The sequence below is a fragment of the Anomaloglossus baeobatrachus genome, chromosome 11 (assembly GCF_048569485.1).
Source record: "Anomaloglossus baeobatrachus isolate aAnoBae1 chromosome 11, aAnoBae1.hap1, whole genome shotgun sequence".
In the NCBI taxonomy this organism is placed as follows: Eukaryota; Metazoa; Chordata; class Amphibia; order Anura; family Aromobatidae; genus Anomaloglossus; species Anomaloglossus baeobatrachus.
This window is the reverse complement of record NC_134363.1, coordinates 51,158,091-51,181,977: the sequence shown is the minus strand read 5'-3', so window position 1 is coordinate 51,181,977 and position 23,887 is coordinate 51,158,091. Positions and strand designations below refer to the sequence as shown.

Below are 23,887 nucleotides of genomic sequence, written 5' to 3'. Positions count from 1 at the left end.
ACATGCTATAGCAAACTTCTATCCATGGTGTTCAGCACAATGGCACTCAACACTATGGACACATGCTATAGCAAAGTTCTATCCATGGTGTTCAGCACAATGGCGCTCAACACTATGGACACATGCTATAGCAAACTTCTATCCACGGTGTTCAGCACAATGGCGCTCAACACTATGGACACATGCTATAGCAAACTTCTATCCATGGTGTTCAGCACAATGGCGCTCAACACTATTGACGTTTGCTATAGCAAAGTTCTATCCATGGTGTTCAGCACAATGGCGCTCAACACTATTGACGTTTGCTATAGCAAAGTTCTATCCATGGTGTTCCGCACCATGGCACTTAACACTACGGACACATGCTATAGCAAAGTTCTATCCATGGTGTTCCACACAATGGCACTCAACACTAAGGACACATGCTATGAAAGTTCTATCCATGGTGCATCACTTTAATAAATATTTGACTATCTCTGTACTTTTCTATCATCACAGTGCAAACATAACTGGTGGCAAATTCCTCCAAAAAATTGCATACGTTTTTAATAAATAATTAAATATTACACATGCACCTAATTGAGTTTTTAGTGCAAATGGTTGATAATTGTCCCTTTATACTGAAGATCTAACACTATTGACTGTGTAAAATAAACCTAAAAACCACTCTATAGTCTATATTAACCCACTATTTAAATGTAAATGAGTCTTTTGGAACAAGGGAACAAGCAGATCTATGATCCAAGCCTCAATGCACGGTCTCCATTGTACCTAATGAAAAGAGCAGGTGCACACCTAGAATAATCATGGACGAAGAACAAGACAGGTTAACATTTATAACCCCGTAATGTTTGCAGTATATTAATGTCATCATTATCTACAAAAGAAGCACACGTTACACACCGGACAGCGGCAAACACGCCATACACAATGCCGGGGCTTTCTCTCGCGAAGACAATACCTTGGATCTCAACTATCTTGGCTCTCTCGTCTCCCTGATCCGAAGTTCTCCTTGTGGATGCATCCCACCAGATGGAAAGTCACGAGTGGGGTGGTTGTCTCTTCTTTCTTTGTTAATCTAGTCTTTAAGTTGTAGAATACTTCAAAACATTTTGCAATGGAGTCAACGTAAGTAACTACAACCTATGATCTTGAGGCTTTGAGAGGACGGCAGAGGTCTCGTATAGCTTTGGAACCCAAGCCCTTCGAGCTTCGAGCGCTATACCTGTAGGCTGCTTCACCGACATCAAACTAAGGTGTAGGATGAATAGAGATTTTTTTTCCTCCTCTATCTCTTTCTTTCTCTCTCTCCTATTCTGCTATCACCAAAGAGTAAAATAGAGGACGTTTCATCTTTCACATGAAAACTTAATAACATTTTAAACAGGAGGGAGATCGCCTTTCCTACCGCTATTCAAACATGAGGGGGGCGCGAGGGGAATAAAGACAGAAGTAAAATAGTTTACTATGTAGCAAGGCAGAAGGAGAAGGCACTTTACGCACTTTTTGTCCTTTGATGTCAAAGATTGTGAGATCCGCATTTGTGAAAAATCAGAGAAAAGCCGACAAAAAAGAAGAAAAAAAGTACAAAAAAAAATGATTGTAAGGCAGATCGGGTAACATAGCACCTCATCACAAGTCTTTCAGTAATACAATCTATAGATAAAGAACCTCTAGAGTTACTTGTGCATATAGACTTTAGCTCTGTTCTTTCTCGACAAGCCCTGGCTGTTTGTTTTATATAATCTAATAGCTTGGTTTACACTGTTTGAAGATGTAAAAAGACGGGAACGTCTTGATCATCTCTTGTATGGGGGTGAGACGTATACAAAAGTGGCATATATTAGCTGGAGGTTTGGGTTACGGCATTCCAAATTGGTGTCCTCATGAAATGGATGTTAGTAAAAAGCCCTACAAATTAAAGGGCTGCCCCGTACAATTTGGATGCTAATGGGCAGATTAATGGTTGTCCATCCATGGCGCCAAACACAACACAGACTCCATCGGCCACTTTCGGATCTTTTTGGGATAATGATTCAGCCAGATGTAGAAACTTGGCACTCAAGATAAATGTGAATAGTCATCTTTTATTGAGAAGAACTTGTAGGACCAGCACAAGCACAGACGTTTCGGTCAAAGTCCTTTATCAGTGTGCGTGCAGGGGGTCCTCAGAAAGTATAGCAACTTAGCAACTGGCGTAGTCAGGTGTGACGCTTTCTATGAGGACCCCCTGCACGCACACTGATGAAGGTCTTTAACCGAAACATCTGTGCTTGTGCTGGTCCTACAAGTTCTCAATAAAAGACCACTATTCACATTTATCTTGAGTGCCAAGTTTCTACATCTACTTCAGTTGGTTTTGAACCCTACTTGAGCACCACCCCAGAAGTGCCATGTGTATCAACTCACAATGATTCATCCAGTACTGATCATTGGCCAAAAAAAATACAACCAAAAAATACAACCGGTGTTTTTAACAACTACATTTGTTGTTGAACGACTGTTATCCTCGAAAAAGACCATTTTATTTGAGTTTTATCTAATGAGCAGGTACTTCACAAAGATCAAGTCCAATGAGATAGTCAATTATGGACATAATAACGAAGAAATTAATTATAAAATGCGCTCCTGAAGTTTTTTTTGTAATTGGAGATAGTGTTGATCATTATTTTTTAGCTTAACATGAGAACATTAAAATCTTCACATTTATGGCGCCCATCATTTGTCTCTTGGTAATAATTCTAAAGCTAAAAGATCTTTGAAGCCTTAAAGGATTATTCCCATCTCCAAGATCCTATCCCAATATGTAGTAGGTGTAGTAATAATAATATTAGTAAATACCTCCAATTAGAAATCTAGTATAGTTCTCCTGATAAGCTATGTCTTTTATCTCATGTGCAGGGCATTACAGTAGCTTAGGTATCCATGGTTACAACCATGAGGAATTATCACTAAATGTGTGGTCGTAGCCATGCATATGTAAGCTACTGTAATGCCCTGCACATGAGGTAATTGACATAGCTAATCAGGAGAACTATACTAGATTTCTAATTGGAGGTATTTGCTAATATAATCACATATTGGCATAGGATTTTGGAGATGGGAATACCTCTTTAATGCAAAAGACTTTCTTGCAGCACTCCTGACACTTATCATGGGGCATCTATCCACCCAACTGCCAGCATATAACTCCCATACCAGCGTCCCCACGCTGTTCTGCCCTCCTCCCCTGGCAGGGACGTTGGTTCTATCACCTGTCCAATTGTCCTGCAGTGACTATCTCGTCCCCAGTCTATGCTGCTGTCTCCCAGCGCCTCTGTATACCTCACAGGCCTGGTACTGAACGAAGAGTGGGTGCGGCAACATCCCTTTTCTTAAAGGGCCAACGTACCCTGACCCGGAAGTGCCTCTGAGGTCAGCTAAGAGATTTCAGGTACTTATGGCACCTTCGCCTTAAGGGAGGTGCCTGGGCAATGAGTTTCCAATGTTGCTAGTTCTGAGGTCCCATTGTGCTGCTGTTGTGTTGAGTTCTGCTGCTGACACTTATGTATATTTCAGTGTTGTGCCAGTTTGCTGCCTTGCTGCTGCTGCTGCTACCCTCCATTGCAAGTATCCACACCATTCGCTACTCCATCCATCCATCCTGGATGGATCAATGACTCTGCATGCTGTTGCTGTCATTACTACTAGAGATTATATTGTGTCTGTGGCGCCAGCTGCCAGGGGACCGCAGATCCTGTGGGCTGCCCTCTGCCGGCTGCTTACTAGTGCGTGTAACTGCTAATACACCGGAGGTGGCAGTAGTGAAGACTCGGCGGCCGGTCCAGTTCACTTCCCCAGGCAAGTGAATGGTACCTTCAGGCCAGTAGACCCACTAATACAGTGTTCGCCCCGTGAGTATAACACAGTACTTTCCAGAATAAGGAAAATCCAGGGCACCAATGTTATTCCCAGAACACACAAAAAAAAAATATTTGTTTAAATATATTAAACAGGCATATAAAGTGAAGTTCCTTCCACAAATGGACTTCATCAATACAAATGGTCTGTTTTTCAAATTTTTACATGATAATAGATATTATATCACTTTATATATCTTTATGGCATCTCTGATCTGAGAATCCGGTTGATTTCTTGGATTTTCCTCACTTTAAAGATTTTCTAGGGTTAACATTTAGTACCATATTTAAATGGTGGGTTGTATGATGAATGTCCATTTATGGTAATTTTAATCATATATGAAAATTGATAGAAAATATGAAGGAAAGTTAGGACATCCAGATGTGCATTTAGTATTAGGTCTGGTTTATAGCACTTTTAGTCCAATTTTTGTAATGTAGCCCATACTATTTCTATTCATTTCATATGTGCCCTCCACCCTTTTTATGTCATTTCATGGGATGAGGAAATACTTATGTATTTGAGAAAAGGAATCGATATGGACACATCCCAAACATTCTAACATTCGGATTTCTAATGTGATGATAGAATGTTTGTGTTTTTTCCATTCCATCCATGATGGATATCACATGTCAAGTTACACAAACTCACTTAGGGTGGCTTTACATGCTGCGATATCCGGCCCGATATCACTAGCATGCGACCCACCCCCATCGTTTGTGCGAAACGGGCATATCGCTGTCCGGCGCGCACAAAATCTGGCACCCCCGTCACACGTACTTACCTGCATAGCGACGTCGCTGTGACCGGCGTACCGCCTCCTTTCTAAGGGGGCGGTCCGTTCGGCGTCACAGCGACGTCACTAAGCGGCCGCCCAATGAAAGCGGAGGGGCGGAGATGAGCGGGACGTAACATCCCGCCCACCTCCTTCCTTCCGCATTGTGGCCGGAGACAGGTAAGGAGATGATCCTCGTTCCTGCGGCGTCACATGTAGCGATGTGCACTGCCGCAGGAACGAGGAACAACTTCGCCCCTGCGACAGCAGCGATAACTGACAGCGGACCCCCATGTCAACGAGGAGCGATTTTGGACGTTTTTGCAACGATCCAAAATCGCTCCTAGGAGTCACACGCTACGACATCGCTACAGCGGCCGGATGTGCGTCACAAAATCCGTGACCCCAACGAGATCGCTGTAGCGAAATCGTAGCGTGTAAAGCCCGCTTTAGAGTTGCATAAGTTTAAAGCAGTCACTTTGGTTGGCACAGATGGCTACTAAAGAATAGTCACTAGACCGCCAAAATTGGCAATCACAAGAAACGGTCAAGAGGATACTCTACCAGGCATAACGACATGATAGTTGGATCATCAAGAAAAGGTACCAAAGTCTGTGCTCTGCACCCAAAAGCCACTTAAGGGAGACAAATACACAAACTATATTTCACATATTAAAAAGCATTAAACATTACGTCAATGGCTAGACATGGCTATGTGGCCTACTGACTAAAAAAAAAAATGTACACTTGGTTGCCTGTAACTGGTCATAGTATGGACCTTGGATCCTCTTCCTTTCCTACCACGAGAGCCACATTTTATTCTGAGAGATGGTCCTGAGCCACATTCTATTGGAAAAACTTGTACTAGTCCCCTTCGTGTCCATTAGGACGTTATACACTGATGAGCAAAAGGGTAACAATGTTTTCAACTCTTGACTTTCAAGCTCCATATATCTCCATCCACTACAGCTTTGAGTGTGAGACAACCTTCATTTTATAGACAATTATCTTGGCTATCTCATATATAAATTTGACTTGCAGCTATTTAAAATATGATTATTTATGCAGATTCTCGCCATGTCACTGCATTGTTGCTGTTTTGCTAGTAAAAATCTAAATTTTATTTTTTGTTATTTTGTTAGTATTTTTTAAATCCGCCTTTGGCTTTCATCACTGCCAGCATTCTAATTGGATCTTGATTAGATTCAAGCATGTCTCGACCAAAACCTGATCCCAGATTTCTTCTCCATGCTCCTAATGTTGGTGCAGACTGGTCTGGTAAACTCATTTGGGTATGGATACAGCTTTTTCTTCAATTCTACCAACAAGTGTTCAATTGGGTTGAGGTCTGGGTACTGTGGGTGCCAATACAGCACCTCTACTTCATTGTCATTGAACCATTTCTTCCCCAATCTGGATGTATGCCTTGGGTTGTTGTTGTGCTGGAAGACTATGTTGTCCTTTTCATACCATAGTACTTGATTGTACAAAGTAACTCATCTTGTAGGATACTGACATATAGCTCAGCATTGAAACTAACATTGATTGTGGTCAAGTGTCCCAACGCCTTTGCTGTGAAACAGCTGCAGATCAACAGGCTTTATTCCCTGAACTTGACAGTTCCTTCAATTTCTCCATCCATTGCCTCTTTTTCCCTTGTTTCTTCCACACCCATTTGTACACAACGGACCCATCTACTGACTTTCCTCTCATCGCTCCAAATCACCTATTTCCAATCTTGTACTCTCCACTTTTCGTACTTTTTTGGCAAACTCGAGCTGATGCTTCTTATGACGATATTGAAGTACAGTCTCCACCTTTTTTCGGGCCACTATTCCAGACTTGTGTAATGTGCGTCGGTCGGTGCTTGCATGGACGTCTGTGATCTCACTATTATGAAGCATACGAGCCACATCAACTACCGGGTGTCAACAGAACTGATAGACCTTGTGATGAGCCTTGTTGACTCAGATATTTTGCCTGGATGGCACCTCTTGGCTTTTGGATGGATAGTCGGACTTCATTTCTTATTCTTCCAACTGTTGTGATCTCACATGATGCAGTTTGGCAATTTGCTTGGCTGAGGGACCACTATCAATGAGATGGATGATGCTGTTTCTCTTTTCTTGGGAAATCTTCTTCATGAGGGAAATCTGCTCTTTGTTCCAAACTAGTGACCTTTTACTTGGAAATCAACCTAATATTACACTGAGCTATTAGGGAATGTGAGAACAGGTTGTAATTTGTAGCATAGAAGAAGAAAAAGATTTTTCCACCACCAGGAGCAAAACAGTAACAATACAGTGACATAACAAGAATCTGCATAACTAATCAATTGCTAAAGTCAAATTTATGTATGAGATAGTCAAGATGATAATTTATAAAATGAAGGTAGTCTCACATTCGAAGCTATATTGGATGGTGAGATATGGAGCCCGAAAGTCAAAAGTTCAAACATTGTTACCCTTTTGCTCGTCAGTGTAATTCACCATGTGCCCCATGGTAATAAAGCAATAATTGCCCTTTCATAAAGTAATAATTGCCCCAGTGTCCCCTTATAAAGTAATAGCAGCAAAGTAATAACGGCACCATACCCCCTTATAAATTAATTGCCTTTCTGCCTTCTTATAAAGTAATAATTGTCACAATGCCCTCTTATAAAGTAATACTGGTTTCCATGCCCTCTTATAAAGTAATAATGGTTCCAATGCCCTTGTCATGGTTCTGTTCCATGGTCTCTGCTCTCCAGCAGAGCTGATGCTCTGTCTTGTATTGTCCTCCGTTGGACGGGTTGTTTACCATCCTCGAGTCCTGCGCTGGTGTTGGGAGAGGTCTGTTCATAGGGGCCTCGTTCCCTCGCCCGGAATGTCGCCAGTCGTAGTACCTGCTCTGCAGTGAGTGCTCTGGCTTCCGTAAGTGCTTCTGTTCTGATCTTGTCTTCCTATCCCGGACCTCTGTTACCCTGCTCCACCCATGCCCCTGATTCTGACGTTACCTCTCTGGCTCCTGATCCCCGGCTTATACCCTGACCTCGACTCCGCTGTCTCCCTGTGTACCTTATGTGACTTATAGTGCCCGTTAAAAAGTAATAATGCTCTTAATACCCTTCAGTGCCCCCTTAAAAAGAATTAATTTCCCAAGTGCCCCTTAACGAGTAATATTATCCTCCTTATAAAGTAATAATGTCCTCTGCGGATACAGTTGAGTGTGGCATTTAACTGGGCATACAGCTACGAGCCACACTATAGGGGTGTGGTTGGGGACCCCTGTTCTAAGGTTACAGACCCTCATCTATACATTATACAGCATGGTGTCATCCTTTGTTTTCTGCAGAAGATTATTTCGACAATATGACTCCATGTATTGGCACGGTACAGAGCCACCGAAACTTCATGTGCCACCGTAAACAATGTTATACTATGCACCAAATATAAAGTTAGTGTTGAATAATGACTAATACTGTGATTAAAAAATTAGGAATTCTACGTGCTACATGCCTCCATTGACGGGAAGGAAAGGGTAACATGACATCATGTTATTTTGCAATCAAAGTGAAAAACTCCATTATAAGTCATTGGGGTCTGTTGGTCCCCCATTCAATTACTCGTACAACATATCCGACACTGAATCATAGCTTCCATTAAAAACAGAAGCCATAATGCTAATGTGAAAAGAGTCTAATTAATTTATTTTAAGGTCATGTGGAAATTAGACCGTAAGATATAGGAAAATAATATTAGTGATACGTCAAGCCTTTTACATCAATAAATCAGTTAAGCCGATGTTTACCCTTGGAAAGACTAAAGGCTGCTTTACACCAAAGATCTATCGTGCGATAGATCGTCGGGGTCACGGTTTTTGTGACGCACATCCGGCATCGCTTGCGATTCCGGCCTGTGTGACACCTCCTAGCGACGCAGTATCGCTCACAAATCGTGAGTCGTGTACTGCTCGTTAGGTTTCATAATATCGTTTAATTTAATTGTTCATCGTTCCCGGGGTAGCACACGCCGCTCCGTGTGACACCCCGGGAACGATGAACATCGCTTACCTGCGACTCGCGGCTCTCGCCGGCTATGTGGAAGGAAGGAGGTGGGCGGGATGTTTACGTCCCACTCATCTCCGCCCCTCCGCTTCTACTGGCCGGCGGCCATGTGACGTCGCTGTGACGCCGAACGTCCCTCCCACTCCAGGAAGTGGACGTTCGCCGCCCACAGCGAGGTCGGACGGGAGGTAAGTCCGTGTGACGGGGGGTTACCGACTTTGTGCTCCACGGGCAGCGATTTGCCCGTGACGCAAAAAGGACGGGGGCGGGTACGATTGATTGTGAAATTGCACAATCGGTCGTACCGTGTAAAGCAGCCTTAAGACCAATGGAAAGGAACGAGATTACGTGACGTCTTTGTACTTCATTTGGTAAACACAAGGCCCAGGCAGCAAAAGGTCATTTACGTCTTCAGCTTTTTCACATTTTGTTGCTTCTCTTATCCGATGGATACTGTTCAGAATTTATGAAACAGGTAAAGCCCAAGTCGAAATATGGAGACCAAAGTTTTTACCTAAACAATTGGAACTGGAAAGCAATGGAAAACATATCGGGTTGCGGAATTATATCATGACTTTAAGCGTACGTCCACATGGGGAATTATCCACTGAGGAATTTCCACCGCAAAATTCTATACCAAAATTCACTATGAGAAAATCCAAACCAAGTTTATGCAAATTTCCCCTTTTTCAATGCGGCATATAGAATAAAAATCCCACAGCATAAATTAATTGACACGCGGCAGTTTTCCGGTTCACATCCCCTGTCAATCTCATCCACCGATTATCTCGTCAGCTTTTGGATGAGATTTCATAACTATCACCTAAAATATTGGTACTACAAAGCACAGTGGATTCTCTTCCTGGAGAAGGACATTTTGGGGCCCAATTCATTATTGCATTCTGTGCCTCTTTTGTATAGTTTTTGGTATTTTTCACCTCTATTCCATTTGCATCTTATTCTTCTATGAGTTTTCTTGTTTTTTAATGTCTATATTATATATGTTTGCATGTTTTTTTGTGTTTGTCATTGTGGGTAAAGTTTGTGGATTCCACATGTTTTTATTAATCGCTACTTTTTATAAAATACAATTTTTGATCATTTTAGGTACTTTACGATAAAAGACGTACCTATATGTCATTGGTCGCGTATGTCCCTTGAATGTGGGTTGAAACGGCGAGCTCATTTTACTACCCTGATCTGATCAGCCGACATGTGCAGCTAACAGGCACATGTGGATCAGAGATCAGAGATCCACCCTGCTCCTGTTAACTAGTTAGATTGCACTGTCAGAGTTTGGGCTCATGCGCACGTAACTACAGAATATTCTGCAGCGATGTGACAGCACATTTGCGCTTCAAATCGCTGCAGAAACACTGCATAATGAATGCAGTATTTTTGTTAAAAAAAAAAGCCGATTTCATGTGCTATGGCTGCTGCCCCCACCATAGACAGAGCGGGAGCTGCATCCAGAACTCACAAATAATTGACATGCTCATTTTATAAACGCACGGATTTGGGTCAAAATTTTAGCACCCAAATCGCTGCGTTCAAAAAAGCAACGTGCGCATGTCTCATGCACAATCTTCATAGATTGTGCAGGGGACGCAGGACGAATGCATTTACGCTGCAGCGCAATACGCAGCGTAAATGCATGTCAGTACGCAACGTGCGCATGAGCTCTTTGACAGCACGATCACATCATTCCCCATTGCCATTGGCGGCCCCCTGACATGATCATGAAACGCCGATGTGTTGTCATGAAAGCCAGAGGTGAGCTGATGACCCCTGTCGGTGTTATGATTAAGCTCCTGTGAATGCCGGCAGAGCGCAGGCATTCTCAGATCAGCATTTCTGCTGTTCAGAGCGATGCTGAAGCTGATGATGATGCTGAAGCATCGGATAACACAGGCATAAAGGCCCCTAAGAGGACTAATAAAATCAATAAAAAAAATGATAAGGAAAAAATAAAAATTAGAAACAAAGCAAAAACTAAAAGTTCAAATCACCCCCCTTTTTCCCCACCGAAAATAAAACAATAATAATAAAAAAAAAACAACAAAAACCATATTTGGTATTGCCGGATTCAGAAATGCCAGACGTATCAAAATATAAAATCAATTAATCTGATCGGTAAAGTGCATAGCACAAAAAAAAAAAATCAAAAAGCCACAATTACATTTTTTTGGTCTCTGTAACATTGCAATAAAAGGTGATCAAAATAGCACATCTACCTAAAAATGGTATAATTAAAAACATCAGCTCAAGATGCAAAAAAGTAAGCCATCACTGAGGCCCAGATCCAGAAAAATGAGAACGCTGCGAGTCTTGGGAAACGGCGTCAAAAGCGCAATTCTTACGAATTTTGGAATTTGTTTTCACCACTTAGATAAAAGTAACACTATACATATTTGGTATCTACGAACTTGTACCGACCTGGGGAATCATAATGTCAGGTCAGTTTTACCATATAGTAAACATAAATAAATAAGTCACCCCAAAACTCATGGAATTGCACTTTTTTTTCCCCCAATTTCACCGCACTTGGAATTTATTTCCCCTTTTCCAGTACAATATATGGTAGAACGAATGGTGTCATTCAAAAGTACAACTCATCCCGCAAAAAACAAGCCCTTATATAACTTTAATGACGGAAAAATAAAAAAAATAAAAAATAAAAAATATGTCTCTTGAAAGAAGGGGAGGGAAAAAACAAAAACAAAAAAAAAATGGAAAATTGAGTGAAGGGGTTAAAATATACCATATAGACAATCCCTTTAATAAAAAAACATGTACACTTTCAATGACTCATCCCTTTATGCCATAGTTAAGCTTGTGGAGCTAATACAGGGGTTCCTTGTATCAGAACAACCCCTTTATCGCTTTTAATGTTTGCCTTGGGCTACACTTAAGTTGTGATAAAAGTCACAGACAAAAATAAAATAGTGTTTTGTCAGTGACCAAGGATCAGAGTATAGTCCTAGCCTAGCTGTGGTTGCCATAGGTAATATGGCTTCGATTTGCCATGTAGGCCTCATTCTGCTTCAGCATGTTGCCCATAGCAACCAATTAGAATCTAGCTTTCATTTCTAAATAGGCACTGGGAAAATGAAAGCTGAACTCTTATTGGTTGCTAAGGGAATCAAGGCCGTGTACATTTTTGATATACATATATAACTCTCAAAATTACGGACAGCAACTCCTGGCAGGCTCCCAGCTATAAAAGCCTTTGTCATTCCTCTAGTAATGAGCCCTTAAAACCCTGAGAGTTAGACAAACGTACGACTGACCTAAAGAAACAAGGAAAAAAACAAAAACAGATGGCTGGTTATATATGGAGACACATAGCAAATTCCCTCTTGTCTTGGCTTCTAAATGGAGCCTTATAAACCTACTCTGAAAAAACGGCAACATTTATATAAAGTTAAGCAGCGTCTTATCCCCAAAGTAAAAATACGTCCCAAGTAATGTTTTTACAATGCAAATCCATGATCATCTGTAAAAATATATATATTACTGCTTAAGAAACACAGACAGAGAAGCTGAGAAACCACTTTATTCAACCCATTTCTCGTTAAGGCCATAATGCATGCTACTGTAAGGGGCCAAATGATTGAATTTAGCATTTTTATCATTATTTTTACTGTTATACCATGTGGTATCAATAATCATTAAATTCTAGCCTTCATATTATAAAAAGTATATACAATGTAAAGTCCGCAAACATTGCTTTCAAAAATGGGCCTAAAGAAAAAACCTAAAGGGTCTCACTGCCCTAAAAAAAAACAAAAACAAAAAAAAAAAAAACAGGAAAAAAAAATATTTTTTAAAAAAATGAGGAAAATCTGTGTGCACTGTGCGTCTTTTGATGAAGATTTGGTGCAGATTGTGGCCAAAATCTGCATCTCTAGGCTCTGTGCAGACATTGCTTTTTTCATGCTTTTTTTCCTTACAGATTTTAATCAATACTGCAAGGAAAAAAAAACATCCAAGCAAAGTTTTAGTGATGTGAACACATTGCTTCTTTTTTCCTTGCAGATTTTGTTGCAGAAAAAAAAGAAGCAGCATGTCAAGTCTTTCTGCTTTTATTTTCCTTCCATTTTCCTTTGGATAAAAAGAAAAAAATGAAAGAAAGCACGAAAAGCTTGAAAAGAAGCAAAAATGCCTTGTGTGGATGCTGTTTTTTTTGTTGCGTTTTTGCTGCTTTTTTGGGTGCCGTTTGTGGCCCTAAACTGCATGTATGACCTTCCCAGCAAAGTCTATGAGAAATCCGAAAGGCTGTGCACACGTTGCTTCTTTTTTGCCTGCAGTTTTGGTTGCAGATAAAAGCAGCAGCATATCACTTCTTCCCTGCATTTTGCCATTGACAATGTTAAGAAAAACGCAGGGGCAAAAATGCGGCACAAACGCATGTGTTTTTTGGTCAGAGGTGCATTTTTCTGCCTATGGCTAAGTTCACACACTGCGTTTTCTTGACGCTGCGTTTGTGCGTTTTTGGCCGCTAAAAACGCACAAAAACGCACCCGCGTCAAAAAAACGATGCATTGCATGGGGGAAAACGCAGAAAAACGCAGGAAAGAATTGACATGTCCATTTTTTTTTTTAAGCTCAAAAACGCAGCTTAAAAAAAAAAAAAAAAGTTGTGTGCGGACAGCAAAATTGAAAACTCAGACTTTGCTGGGGAAGCAAAGTCATGCAGTTTTGAGGCCAAAAACGCACCCGAAAAACGCGCAAAAACGCAGCCAAAAACGCACTGTGCGCACATAGCCTGAGGGTGCATTTTTCACTACAGAAATAAAACTGCAGTGTGCGCACATACCCAAAAACGTGCTTTTTCCCTTCCAAAATATGCTTTTTTGTGCAGAAAAAAAATCTGCTACATGTGCACATAGCCTTATGCCAGTAAAGTCAATAAAAATTCTGACTTGCTGTGCACGTTTCTTATTTTTTCCATGCAGATTTGGTGCAGAAAATAATCTGCATCATGTCAATTTTTGGTGTGCTTTTTCCCTGTGTTTTTTTTAATCCCTTGCCCCCATTGATTTCATTAATAAAAATGCATGTGTTTTAGGTGCATTTTTTGGTGCGTTTTTCTGCCAGATGGTGCAGATTTGGTGCATAAAATTTCTTCACCAAATCTGAAATGTGCGCACATAGCCTAAAAGAACTGCAGCTCAAAAGATCAAAAAGAATTAATAATAACTAAGGTAAATACATCCAAAGAGTTTGTCACAAATTCCTCATTTGCAAAAAATTTTGAGTCTCTTTTTGTTATTTAAGATATTCGCTAAACTTTTTATGGCGCTATATTCTTCAAAACATTTGACTATTTCTGGTATGTTGATGAAATGCATTGTGAATAAAAAATCCTTTTTAGTCATGTTGAAGAATTAAATTAGTTTAGCAGTGTAGCCCTACTAACGCGTTTCATCCAACTGGATTCAATAGTTTTCAAAACGGCACACATAAAAAGTGGCACACCAACTTGATACATGATGAATCAACCGAAAAGATCTGGAAACCCCAAAGATAGAAAGACAACAAGTGAAATATATATCTAGGATGAGATATATATATATATATATATATATATATATATATACACACATATATACACGCAAACATATTTTTTTTTACCCCAAAGTTATGCTTTTTGACAATACACTATTCCTGAAACTGGTAGCCCTAAGAGTTCTTTCACACTACGTTCCTCTCCCCATTCAGTGGTTCCACCAGAGCTTCCGTCCAAACCCCCTGCAAAACGGGATTCGGACGTATGCGCCAATGTGGCCACTGACTATAATAATGGTGCAGATGAATTTACCGTGTATTCTGTCGTGCACCATTTTTGAGAGTATACGCTTTCTGGAGGCGGACACCCAGATGTACTATGGCGCCGACACGATCACTGACTTTAATGGTGCAGATGGAGTCACCATGTGCAGTGTCGTGCACCATTTTCGGGGTAAACGCCTATTGAAGATGGACACCCAGACATAGTAGACTACATCTGGGTGTCTGTATCCAGTAAGCGTACTCCCCCAAAAATATTGCACAACAGAGCACACGGTGACTCCATCTGCACCATTATAGTCAGTGGCCTCGGCCGTCGGCACACATGTCCCAATCCCATTTGCATCAATTCGGACGGAAGCCCCGGCAGAACCACTAAATGGGGAGAGGAACGCAGTGTGAAAGCGGCCTATAGGTAGGTTCACATAGTTTTTTGAAAAGGGGAAAAATTAAACATTTTTTTTCAAAAGGGCTTCCCTCCAGGAAATGCGTTTTTTTGTTTTGTTTTATGAGATGTTTTTTTCTCCCTAAATCAATTCCTAAAGCGGTTTTGGAGCATTTTACCAGCTTTGCTGCCTTGTGACTTAACAGTAGATGGAATCCCATGAGGAATCTTGTCTCAAAGAAACGACATGTCGCTTTATTTTTGTGGCGGAAAAAAACCTTATAAAACCTTAAAATATTTAATTGAATAGTATTTTTTTATATATATTTTTTGGAAGGGATCTGCTTCAAAATCCTCCTAAAAAGTATTTGTTATGTGGATTTTCATCTGCTTCAAAATCTACGTCAGAGTGTTTGACACAGTTTTTGGCAGGGATTTTGAAGAGGGTTGACTTAAAAATTCACGTAGAAAAAATTCTGTGCGAATATCCCCTAAGGCTGGATTCACACGATCGTTTGGCATCCGATGTGAGTGCATTAGATGCGATATGCTAATGACCCTCGGCTACCGCTGTCCTGCCAGCGTGAGCCGAGTGTCATGCAACTCCGATCAGATCACAGTTGTGGAGGAGAGGGTGGTCACTGCGGAGAAGCGGGAGGGGTTAATCTACCCATCTCCTCCACTGTCAACTGATGGGATTATCGCACTGCACTCGGATGACATCCGAGTGCTGTCCAATGATTCACTCGCACTCATAGACTTGTATGGGTGCAAGTGACACGTCTCTTGCAGACAATCGCAGTATACTGCAACTTTTCGCTCATCCAGAATCTGGATGAGATAAAAGCTGACCATCTGCTCTCCCTCATTGACTAACATTGGTCCAAGTGCAATGCAAGATTTTCTCGCATTGCACTTGTCCAAGTCACACGCTCCTGTGAGCGTACCCTAGGCTATGTGCCCACGCTGCGGATTTACTTCGGATTTTGCCGCGGATTTGCCGCGGATTTCCCGAAAATCTGCAGCAGCGGCACTTCCAAGCCATTTCTATGGCATTTTGGAAATGCTGTGTCCATGCTGCGGATTTTTCCGCTGCGGATTTGCCGCGGATTTTGATCCGGAAAAATCTGCAGCATGTCAATTGTTTGGTGCGGATTTGGTGCGGATTTTTGGTTTTGAATGGGGAAAAAAAAAAAAAAAATCCGCATCAAAATCCGCGGCAAATCCGCGGGTGCAGATTTGCCGCGAAAGTCGCGGATTTTCAGGCAGAAAAATCCGCAGGTACATTCTACCGTGGACACATAGCCTAAGGCTCCTACTCTGCACACAGCAGAGCTGTACAGAGTATATATGATACTGCACGTAGGCTATGCATGCTGCCAAACAGGCCCCTGCAGGTGCAATATGTGTGGCGCGCACCCCCATGTGCATGTAATGGGAGGCAGGCAAAAGAACAGTACACCGACCCTATGGACTTAGGTCCGGTTACTGATTTTGCATTGAGGCTCAAGAGCTTCAATTCTTATTTCATTTTCCACAGCATGTGTTTTAGCACAAGTATGAACACGGACTTACAATCCTTAGTTTTCAATCCTCCAGTGCTCTATTGGGGTACAAGCCCATCGAATTGCATCTGGTTTGTGATTCATCATGCGGTTACAGGTCAGAGCCCCTGCACACCAGCCAATCTAATAAGCTGCGGGATCGCTCAAAACTATGCAAAATGCAAAACAGCTGGCACGGAAAGTAGAAAGAAAGGGTTCGCTGCAGACTAATCACACGTCCTTCTTGTCTGAATGTCGAGATGGTTTTATGAATGAAATAAAAAGCAAAGGGACAAAGCTGAAAGCAATTTCGGGTGACATTACACCACTCTTTATTCATAGAGCACCCAAACTTGAAACTTAATCCATGAATGGTGCGCACGGGGTTCCACTCCATGTCCATCTAGTATGCTAATGTATAGAATCACATTGTATCTGAGCATCATTAATAGCTGACTGCAATGGCTTGGTCTCATACCATATACAAATGACTCCCTATAAAGCGGGAATGAAAGATAAAGCAGCCTACACCTATAACCAAATCGATTCCTAGGACCGGAATCTAGTGGCCATGTTGCTCCATGGCTCTGTGAACAGCAATGTCATGACAACTTTGGTCATATTATTACGTAGATACGGTGTTTCTCCAAAAATAAGACAGGGCCTTATATTATTTATTGCTTCAAAAGATGGGCTAGGGCTTATTTTCAGGGGATGTCTTTTTTTTTTTTTTTTTTTTTCAATGAACAACAATCCACATTCATTCTTGAACAAAAAAAATCCAACATTTCTTCAAACATAATCACATTCTGGAGCATCAACATAATTCTCCAAATCCTGTGTGTAACACAATGTGTGTATATATAATATATCAGCCTGTCTCCTCTTCAGGTGTAGACTCCTGCAAATAAGAAGAGGCCTTTGGTAACATCATGATGTCATAAAGGTCCTTAAGCAGTTTTACCACATCAGGATATAAACACTGGGGTCCCTAGAAGGAGGGAGACCATGTGAAATTTCCCAGTTTGCTCTCACTTTCCTCTAAAGCCAGTCCTGCATACCAGCCTGCCTCCTGTTCAGTTTTTATAGACTTCTGCAATTAAGAGACCTTTGGTTACATCTAGTTCACATGACCATGAAGTCACCAAAGGTCCTTAAACAATCTTGATCTCGAAATATAAACACTGGGGTCCCTAAAAGAGTGGGGCCCTGAGACATTGCTCAGTTTGACTTTCCCTAACGCCCTCCCTGACTGTAACTATGGCTTATTTTGGGAGTAGGGCTTATATTTCAAGCATACTCCAAAAATTCTGTAAAATCATGCTAGGGCTTATTTTCGAGCAAACACTATCTACATGTCAGATGACTGAGAATAGTAAGAGTACGATCATTGGGAATTCCACAGATTCCAAGAATGGGACATCTGGTCCCCTTTCTTGGTGATGCTTGGTCATGCTTCATTCGATTGAACGTATGGTATGCAAACAGCCAAGTAGTCTTGCCTTAATTATCCTTTCATGAGAGTTCCAGTAGGTTTGATCGCTTTTATGTCATGGCATGACATTTTTCATGGAAAACCTCTGTCAAGATAAGAAGTGTATATATATGGCATAAAGGGCTTGTGTACTATTGGGATAGTAGTGGTGTGTCCTAGTTGTGGACACGGACAGAAAAGGGCTCCTGTGGAAGAACAGTAGATGGGCCCTTTGGTTGTTGTGGGAGTGGGGCACCTTACCTCTTGGGCCTCCGGTTGCACCATTGATATGTCCATTTCTGATCTATCCTTAGAGAGGTTTGCTAATATCAGATATATAGGGATTCAACATCCAGCAACCTCACCAAGCATTTATTATCTGCTCTGGTGGTGGCTTAATTCAGGGGTGGACATATCATTGGTGCAACCTATGCGGCCCAAGAGGTAAGGTGGTCCATTTCCACCTCTAAAGCATTAGGAATTGTGCATTATGATGTGCTCTTGGGCTGCAGAGGGCCCCTATATTGTTCTTGCACAGGGGCCCTTTTCTGTCTGTGTCCGACAATGGCTGGATGTAACGAGTGTACGGAACAACATTGTGCAATAGCCGCTCCGGAGTTCTACTGTTCAGCTTCTATTCACTTCAATAGCCGGAAATGGCCTCTACACAGTGTACGGAGCCGTGCTGTTCCAGTAGGGCTCTGACACTCGGCACCTCCATTGATCTGATATTGATGACCTATTGCCATGATTAGCTTAGGCTGGTTTCACACATCCGGCTTTTTGCCGTTTTGCCGGATGCGGCGCTCTCCCGTACAGTTAATACAGTACAATGACAGCGCAACAAGCGCCGGTCACATGCTGTCATGTGACCGGCGCATGTGACCCGGAAGTTACAGCGCTGTCATTGTACTGTATTAACTGTACGGGAGAGCGCCGCATCCGGCAAAACGGCAAAAAGCCGGATGTGTGAAACCGGCCTTAGACAAATCCAGTGATTCCTCTTATTACAAGGACAGCGTCATTTTCATCCAAAAGGTTCACTATAGGAAAAGAAAACACTAAGCTATGTGCACATGCTGAGTATTTCTTCACCAAATCTGCATCTCTTGGCAGAGAAAAGAAATGTGCATTTTTGTCACTTTTTTCCCCAAAGCGTCTTCTATGAATTCTGGATTAGAAAAACGCTGAAAAAAATGCTGAAATAATTAACATCCTGCAGATATTTCTGCACCAAATCTGCAAGAGGAAAAAAAAAGCAACAAAAACTTCAGGATTCTCATTGACTTTGCTGGCTTAAGGATTTGCATGCAGTTTTGTGACAAATCTGCACTCAAAAACACATAAAAAAGCAATAAAAACGCACTGTGTGCACACACCCTGCACTATTTCTGCATCTCTTGGCAGGAAAAACACAGCAGCAAAAACGTGCGGTTTTTTAATGCATTTTTGGTGCTTTTTTTAATGCGTTTTTGGTGCAGATTTTTCCCACTCATTAGTATGCGTGAAATCTGCAGAAAAAACGCTGAAAGAATTGACATTTGTAGATATAAATTTGCAAAGCAACTTGTACATGAGACTTCAGGATTCTCATTCACTTGGCTGACATCAGGAAATTGTGACAAATCTGCGCAGAAAAAGCACGAAAAATCTGAGAGAAATCTGCAATGTGTGCACAAGCCCTTACATGCCAGGTTCTGTGCCAGATTTCAGCTGCTCTAAGGAGGGTTAAAGCAGCAGGATACCCTGGTACCATTTTATTTTTTGGGGGGAGTCCATTCTAAGTAAAAAAAAATTGTTTGAGGGATAGAACCCTTTTAAGGCCTTGTACGCACACTGTTTTTTTGGTGCAGTTTGTTGCCCAAAACTGCATGTTTTTCCTTCTCCCAGTTCTATGAGAGCTGAGAAATGCTGTGCTTTTTTAAATTTGCAGTTTTTGGTGCAGAAAAAAGAAGCAGCATGTTAATTCTTTGTTTTTGCTCTTTAAGCCCTTGCAGCCATTGAATGCACTAAAAAACGGATAGCACAAAAACCACATAAAAAATAGTATGTATACGCATCAAAACACCAAAAACGCGTGAAAAATACACCAAAACACACAAAAAAAGCATGAAAAACATAAAAATGCACCAAAAACTGCATGAAAAATGCATCAAATCGCACCAAAAAAAGCATGAAAACGCACCAAAAAACACAAAAATGCATCACAATGCACCAAAAATGCATAAAAACGCACAAAAACCCACATAAAAATGCATCAAAATGCACTTAAAAAACCCTGCATGAAAAACGCATCAAAACACACCAAAAAACGAATGAAAACTCATTAAAAGCACCAAAAAAATCATGAAAAATGTATCAAAACACACCAAAAAAGCATGAAAAACGCATCAAAACACACCAAAAAATCATGAAAAATAAAAACGCAGCAAAAAAACATGAAAAACACAAAAAAATGCACCAAAAAAAATGCACCATAAACACACATCAAAAACACACCAAACAATGCATCAAAATGCACCACAAAAATGTATGAAAACTCATTAAAACGCACCAATAAAAAATTAAAAACGTATCAAAACACACAAAAAAGCATGAAAACGCATCAAAACGTACAAAAAAGTATGAAAAACGCATCAAAACACACCAAAAAAATCATGAAAAATAAAAACGCAGCAAAAAAACATGAAAAACAAAAAATGCACCAAAAAAACCGCATAAAAAAAACACCAAACAATGCATCAAAATGCACCACAAAAATGTATGAAAACTCATTAAAACACACCAATAAAAAAAATGAAAAACTTAAAACACACAAAAAAGCATGAAAACGCATCAAAACGCACAAAAAAAAGTATGAAAAACGCATAAAAAAATAAATATGAAAAACCCACCAAAACGCATCAAAACATGAAAAACGCATCAAAACGCACAAAAAAAGCATCAAAACACAAAAAAGCATGAAAAACGCATCAAAACGCACAAAAAAAAGCATGAAAAACGCATCAAAACACACCAAAAAAATATTTTAGTTACATAATAGTTTTTTTAGCACGTTTTTCAGCTACAAGGTGCGTTTGCAGGCAGAAAGTGCAGTTTTTAGGTGCAGAAATTTTCTGCAGTGTGCGCACATACCCTAAGTAAATTAGATAAATTTTCTTATTGGGGAGAAATCTTAGAACCCAACTGTTTTGGTTACTTTTATGTTCCCATCACTAGAACCATTCATAGTGTTTCAATTGCAGTATATAAACAATCAGTGGATTTGAGGTCCATTTTTGTGTATTGGCACCAGACAATCAGCAATGGCCAGCATCGGTGACCCTAGACTGTGACGTTATATAAATGAGCCCATACTATAGAAATCCCCATACCACATGTGGACGTCCTGCCACCATTCATTGTCAGCGTGTTGCCTTCCTGCGCTGCATCGCCTCACGTAACCTCTTACAACTGTATTTACATAACACAGTAACATCAAGTCATATAGGCAACGGGCTGGATTAGATCTGACACCAAAGAGGCATTCGTCAAGGATTTACAAGGAAAAAAAGAAAATAAAATCAGCCAACTGGAAAACAAATTGAAGACACTCCTGATATAAAACAGGTTATTTTTCAAAGGTTCCAAAAATAGAACCAATGTTGAACGTTTCCTTTCCAAAGACGACGTCCCATCCAAGCTTCAGAATGCTGATCTCAATCAAATTCATTGGGTTTAATCGGGCATCGTAATAATTTCTTGGATTATAGGGTACACCTGCTTATCATACCATAAGGGTCAAAAGTCAGCGGTAACGTTGACTTAAATTTGAGGATTCTAATAAGATAAACGTATCAATCAGCAAAGGATCAATTCAAGGAGGTGATGGAACATTGCCAACAATTTCATAAATGCGCAAAACACTGAGTTATCACAGATCAGTGTTCCAAAGGATTTGTAAAGTTACAAAATGCTATCAAAGTTAACTAGTGGTTATTATGTATATATACAAAGTGGCACAAGTCTTCCTAGTGCATAAAATATACATTGTATCCATAAGGATGTGCTTGATTTTGCACCCATGACCAGTGACTGACCTACAGTGACACTCAGGAATTCATCTGATAAACACATTACATTAGATTCTAGAGAAGATATATATCTATATATACAACACAAGCTCACCTTCCTCCAGCAGTAAGTTCTTCAGTCTCCCAGGCACACATGTGATCAGGGACATACAAGCTGCTGCACTCTTATCTGTGTCTTCTGTCACTCCAAAAAACATATGAGATTGCAGAATAAAAGGGAGCTGAAAGGGCAACCACTGCCCTGGTCCTGTGTGCACCCTGTTCCCTTTCAGGACACTTTAGTGCCAAAATTTTCAGAAAGAACTTGTGTCCAAAGCAGGAAGAGAACAGTCATTCTTGCAGGCTGGAGGGGAGTGTTTCTTAGGTTCCTTGCACTGAAGTATATAAGGCTGGAAAGTAACAAGCACAGGCTGGATTACACCACCTCCCCAGCTCCCTGTGCAAGTCCAGTGTGCACTATGCCTAGCTCTTTGCAGATGTCCACTGAGAACCTTCTGACTTTCACTATGCACCCTTCACAGCACCTTGTATAAAAGTCTTCTAAGCAATCTTTCCAGATCCTTGTACTCCACTGGGCACCTTTAAAAGTTCACGGAACACCTTCTTCAGTCTTCAAAAATAAAGTCTTCTGGACACCTTCTTCAGTCTCCATAAAAAGTCCTCTGGACACCTTCTTCAGTCTCCATAAAAAGTCCTCTGGACACCTTCTTCAGTCTCCATAAAAAGTCCTCTGGACACCTTCTTCAGTCTCCATAAAAAGTCCTCTAAACACCTTCTTCAATCTCCAGGAAAAAAAGTCCTCTGAACAACGTCTTGAGTATTTTGACTAAGTCCACTGAGGACCCTCCCCAATGTCTAGTAGAAGTCTTCCCTAAGTTCACGGAGCGCCCTCCCTAGTTCATTGCACAAACCCCCATGAGAAGGTTCTTTAGCTCCTTGCACAAGTCCTCCGAGCACCGTTCCTGCTCCCATATATCACTTCTATGATCAGTCCCTGTGAGCTCCTCCTGCCTGGTGTTGGTCCTGTTTCTTATTTATATATAACTTGATCTCTGCGGCTTCCCTTCTGCCACATGTGAGTTGAAATTCCCAGCAGGAGGCGAAATATACCTTACCCAAACTCAAATTCTGATTTTTTCATTCTTTACTAGCGATGACGTGTCTTTCCACTCCCCTTTCTAGATAATTTCACCCTGATAATAACACCCAGGCCACTGGGCAAAATACCTGGGTGGATCTGCCTTGTACTTCAGTACTGCCTCAGACACTCCGGAATATGTTCATGAAGTGCCGCCTGTTGTCAAGTATTGCAAAAATGATTATTCATATGACTATTATACTTATGTGTAGTGCAGCCTATAAAAATATACTATTTACTATCATTTATACATAGGTAATTTTATTTTTACAATTTCATCTATATTGAATCATTGATCAATGTAACGCTCATGGCCATGTAGAGACAGCAAGCGGGATTAGTGAACCCACTGGACCACAGGGGGACCCCGGGCTTACCCCTTACTTGGAGGGGCTTCACTAAGCGCCCACCGCGAGGTGGACGCCGGGTACCACTCCCAGGGAAGTGACCGGGACTGTGGGAGCTGACCCCCTAGACAGGTGACGGACTCAGGAATAGACTGATACAGGTGGGGTGACTGAGGCAGCCTGGACTGGAATGTACGGACAGGAATGGGGGGCATGGCAGGGGTACACAGGAATGGGAAGGCAGACACAGTGTTAACAAGACAGGCACTCAGGACCTACAACTAGCTAGGTAGCAGACTGGAGACTAACTGACAAGAGGAGTTTAATGGGAGGGTGCCCTTAATGGGAGAATGCCTTAAACACAACCATAGGCTGAGAGGCATTTCCTGGAAATAGCACACCGGCCCTTTAAG

At 41.2% G+C, this 23,887-nt stretch overlaps 1 protein-coding gene across 1 annotated transcript in view; it reads right to left on the bottom strand.

The window, feature by feature from the left end:
- NTF4 (neurotrophin 4) overlaps positions 1 to 23,043 on the bottom strand; it is a 184,085-nt gene extending 161,042 nt beyond the window's left edge. The window contains exon 1 of the mRNA XM_075327610.1: positions 22,084 to 23,043. The gene's annotated coding sequence lies outside the window, so the exon portion shown is untranslated. The remainder of the gene's footprint in view (positions 1 to 22,083) is intronic.
- Positions 23,044 to 23,887: the final 844 nt, after the last annotated feature.